Source organism: Jaculus jaculus, chromosome 13 (genome assembly GCF_020740685.1).
Source record: "Jaculus jaculus isolate mJacJac1 chromosome 13, mJacJac1.mat.Y.cur, whole genome shotgun sequence".
NCBI lineage: Eukaryota > Metazoa > Chordata > Mammalia > Rodentia > Dipodidae > Jaculus > Jaculus jaculus.
Genome location: NC_059114.1, coordinates 78,835,644 through 78,840,888, shown reverse-complemented (window position 1 = coordinate 78,840,888; position 5,245 = coordinate 78,835,644). Strand labels below are relative to the sequence as shown.

Below are 5,245 nucleotides of genomic sequence, written 5' to 3'. Positions count from 1 at the left end.
TCAAACCACAATAAAAAAATTAATAGTAATAATAATGTGGTTAAATGTAACATATCTCCAATATGTTATAAGCACATACTCTCCAGAGTGTGGAAAGAAGGGGCCTTAGCTCGGCGTGGTGTGCACGCCTTTCATTCCAGCACTTGGGAGACAGTGGTAGGAGGATCACTGTGAGTTCACGGGCCACCCTGAGACTGCATAGTTAATTCCAGGTCAGCCTGGATTAGAGGGAAACCCTATCTCGAAAAACCAAAAGAAAGAAAGAAAGGAAGGGAGGGAGGGAGGAAAGGAGGAAGGGAAGGAGAAAAGCCAAGACGGGTCCTCTCTGAAGGAAATAGATCACTATGGGCAGACCTTGAGGCTTGAAGCTGGGTCCCACTTTCTGTTCTCTCTCTATTTCCCAGCCTGGGCTGCAGTGTGAACTTTCAGCTTCCCACTCTTGCTGCCACACCTTCCTGGCAATGACGGACTATATCCCATTGACTGTACTCCCTCCTTTACTCACAGAGATGAGTAAAATAACTGGTGCAAAAAACAGAGCTGACCTGAAGCTGTAACAAACAATGCAGCAGAGCATGCGGTCCAGAACTGTGTAGATCCTCATTTATACAGATGTTGTTTTTATTTATTTATTTGAGAGAAAAAGAGAGGGAGAGAGGGAGGGAGTGAGAATGGATGCTCCAGGGCCTCCAGCCACTGCAAACAAACTTCAGATACATGTGCACCCTTGTGCATCCCCTGGCTAATTGGATCCTGGGGAATCCAACCTAGGTCCTTTGGCTTTGCAGAGAAATGCCTTGACCGCTAAGCCATCCCTCCAGCCTTAGATCCTCATTTTTGTTGTATGTAAATTTAAGTTACTGTGATATTATAAATAATATGTTAATGAGATAATTATTCAAAGAAGCTATATGAAAATACAAGCTGTGCTTATCTTTGGGCAAATGATTTTATATTGTTCTGTTTCTATTTGCTTATCTTTTCCCTAGCATGTTGGTATTTTCCTGAGCTTTCCATATTCCTATCATTGTGAATGTTTTGGTTTTATAATTAGATAAAATTCATAAATGTTATATTAACCAAAGAAAATCCTCTTTTTCTAATTCAGCCCTCTAGTTTTATGCTTTGCAACACTGCTTAGAGTTGGAATCATACTCTGTATGTCTCAGACTCATGGTCTTCTTTCCCTTTGTTCTATCCATTTATGGTTACTCCACATAATTCCACAGGTTGTGTTACTAATCATGCAGGAACAGAGCCAAGAGAGGGGATATGTATTACAAAGGAGGTTTATGAAATTATCTTACAGGGCTAGGCTGGGAAGTCCAACAAGAGCTGTTTGCAGGCTGTATTCTTAGAGAACCAGGTTTCTGCTCAGTCCATGGGGTTGTATGCCTCAGCAGAAGCTGGTGTGAAGGCGTTGAGGTTTCCTGGAGAGCCACTGGTCTTCGGTTTTGGTTAGAAAGCTGATGAAATTGGGTTCCAGTGTCTGAGGAGGCTTGCAGCAGGACAGATGCATGCACCAGCTTGCCTCATTTTGGAAACTCTATATAGAGAGGCTGGACCAGAAGGGCCACCCACTCTGGGGGAAAGTCTTCCCTGATTTTTCAAACAATTCTGGGAACACCCTTATAGACACACCGGAATGGTGTGTCTCTTGCTTGCTACCTAATATGATCAGGTTACAAGTTGATAGGTCATTACGTTTTACCCCAAATAACACCCCACTATCTTGCTGAGTGTTTGTTTAACCCATCCACACTACAGCACATCAGTTTGGTTCCAAGCTTTGGAAGTTACAAATAAAGGGGTAATAAATGTCCCTGCTTAGTGTTTTTCATGGCTATACATTTTCAAATCATGTGGGTAAATACAAGCAGTGTGACCAGTGAGTCCTTTGGTAGGAGACTGCTCAGTGTTATAACACTGTACCACATGGACTTCCAAAGTACTTGCACATTGCAAAGTCACAGTGAGTAGGGAAAGCACTCCTCTACACACATTTGCAAGCATTTGGTGTCATGGGAGTTACAGATCCTGGACACGGCCCTAGTGTGGAATTAGTTATTATTTATAATCATTATTTGCATTTCTCTATTTCATGCTGAGGAGCACACTTGGCTATGTTTATTGTAAAAGCTGCATGTTTATATGTTGCTCTTAGAACACCTGTTGGGCTGATGATAAACTTTGGTGTTTTTTTTTTTTTTTAATTGTTGAATTAGAAGTTTCTTTCCATATATTGGATAAAAGTCCCAGAATGGTATGTCTTTTGAAAATATTTTCTGCCTTGTGACAGTTCTCCTGTGTTGGTTTGATTCAGGTGGCCCCCATAAACTTAGGTGTTCTGAATGTTAGGTTACTAGATAACAGGGATCTGGGAATTAATGCCTCCTGGAGGCAGTGTGTTGCGGGGGGTGGACTTATGGGTGTTACAGCCAGTTTCTCCTTGCCAGTATTTGACACATTCTCCTGTTCCTGTTGTTCACCTGATGTTGGCCTGGAGGTGATATCCACCCTCTGCTCATGCCATCAATTTTTCCTGTCACCATGGAGCATTCCCTCGAGTCTGTAACCCAAATTAAACTTTTTTATTTTTTTTTAACCACAAGATGCTCTTGGTCAGGTGATTTCTGCCAGCAACCGGTACCTGACTGCAACGCCTCCCATATCATTAATCTGCATCCCAAAGCTGTAGCTGAGGGGCAGGCACAGAGTCAGATGAGCAGTGATTTTCAGGCGTAGCATCCCACAGCAGGATTGAGGTTATAGGAGCATGTGGCCACACCAACTATTTACATAGGTGCTAGGGAATCTAAGTCAGGATGCATCAGGCACTCATGCCTCTGAGTCTAGCACTGTTATCGACTGAGACAATTTCCCAGGCTTTTCTTAACTCCTTTTTAAATATATATATAAATATATATATATAAATATATATATATAATTTACTTACTTGAGGGAGAGAAAGAGGGGGAAGAGAGAGAGAAAGAGAGAGAGAAAAAAAATGGGCATGCTAGGGCCTCCAGCCACTGCAAATGATCTCATACACATACGCCTCCTTGTGCACCTGGCTTACCTGCGTCCTGAAGAGTCCAACCAGGATCCTTTGCCTTTAAAGGCAAGCCCCTTCAAGGCTAAGCCATTTCTTCAGTCTCCGTAACCACTGTTTAAGTAGTATTATTTAATCTTATTTATTTTGAGAGAGGAGAGAGAGAGAGAGAACAGGCACACCAGGGACTCCAGTCACTGCAAACAAACTCCAGACGCATGAGCCACCTTGTGCACCTGGCTTCCCTGGGTCCCGGGGAATAGAACCTCGGTCCTTTCACATCACAGACAAATGCCTTAACTACTAAGCCATCTCTCCAGCCCACTTAACCATTTCTTTTGAAGAAGTGCCTCATTTGAATAACATCTAGATTGCTAAACACTTATTTTATGATTTTTTTACTTGATGTTAAGTCTAAAGAATGTGTTATTTCTAAGATTATATAGATATTTCCCATTTTATTATTGCTGGTAGCCTTTTTTCTTTAGGTTTGTCATTCACTTTGACTTAGTTTTGTAAAACATGTTCTGAATTGGCTGAGTCTAAATGTATTTTTTGTTTGACAAACATTTCAAACTGCTATCATAACAGTTTCTTCTTTTTGGGGGACAGGGACCTGAACACAGCTGGCAAGAAAGGTCACATGTTACACCCCACTTGAAGCAACTATATTCATGCAGAGTGAAGCAGGAAGCTTTCCCTATCGGGGATGGAGTTCTCAGGCCGATTGTTCAGTATGAAGGAACACAGTAGTGGGGCTGAATTTTCTTAGCCAAGCCTTCATGTCTCCAATGGGTACACTCCCTCCAGCAACCGCCAAAGACTGACCAGGCTGCCCAAGGCTTTCTCACAAGCCACTTATACAGGGCTGTTGAGGGACAGGGATGGGCGAAGAGAGGCCTGGGAGGTGGCTCTGGTGGTGGTCAGAGTAAGAGTAAAGATGGCCAGGGGCAAGGGGCTGCCCTAGTACAGGCTTGCAGACGGCCGATGACCAGCTTGGCCAGGAAGAAGGCGGCCATGAGCTGCAGTCGACTGCATGGCATTGACCACCAGCGAGCGGGACACAGCGAAGGGGCGTGTGCAGCTGATGCCATGCTTCATGACGGCTGGCACGAGCTGTCCACGTAGTGCCTGGCTCAGCACCACAAGAGCTGCCCAGCCAGAGAACCCTTCTAGGAGGCCTGGGCCTGGGCCGCTGCTTGCATGCAGACCACGGTTCAGGATCTCACCAACAGGGTAGAGGATCTGGAGGCTCTGAAGTGCCAGGGGCAGCTGCTGTCGCTTCCTCAGCAGCTCGGTGGGAGGGGAGGACCACCCGAAACCAGGCAGTATAGCATGAGGAGCAGCAGCCCCCGTGGAGGGACGTGCAGAGGCATGGGGCTGTTGGCAGCAGTCGAAGGGGGTCCAGGAAGGGTGTTCACAGGGTCCTGAAGTCCACCTGCCTCAGAGCAGGCCCCTGCAGATGTCAGCAGTAGCAGCAGCGCCAAGCCCTGGCGTGCAGTGCTCCCAATCTTGAGGTTGCTCAGCACCTGACAGGTGCTGGGGTCCATGTAACCCGGTAGATGGTAGATGCCTGTTGTTGGCACCACAGAGCGGGACTGATAGTGCAAGGGGTACTGCCTGAAGCCAGGGTGGGGACCCCGGGGCCATGTTTGCCAGTCCACAAGGAGGGAGATGGGGCCCAACAGTGAGCTTGGTCAGCTCAGTGAGCACTACAGAGGAGGAGGGGCGGAAGGGCACTAGGCTATCCACATGGCACAATGGAGCATGGACACCATTCATGGCCCTGGATAGAATTAGCATCAGGGTCCAGCGGGCTTTCCTGGGGTGGGTCAGGCCTGGCATGCCCCCATTCATGGCCACACCAGAGCCTGGGTGGACTGTGTAGTTAGCAAGGAACTGAGGGACTGCGAGGTTGTAGAAAATTTGGGGGAGGTGCTGGATCAGTCAGAGGGACACAGCACGGTTGGGGCTGGAATAAGAGGATAAAACAGTCTTTGTTTGATAAACATCTCAAGCTACTATTTTAACTCTTTCTTCTTATACTACTTACCTAATTTGGACTCAAAATTCTTAGCAGGATTAATCATTAACAACCCACCTAATAAAACAGCCATTTAAATTCAGTAACACCACCATTAGTCTTTGTCAGTAAATGAGAGATGTTGAAGCATGGCCAGCCATAATGGCAAA

General features: G+C 45.9%; 1 pseudogene; it reads right to left on the bottom strand.

Moving 5' to 3' along the window:
* Window positions 1-3,975: 3,975 nt before the first annotated feature.
* LOC101604434 lies at window positions 3,976-4,909 on the bottom strand (annotated as a pseudogene).
* Window positions 4,910-5,245: the final 336 nt, after the last annotated feature.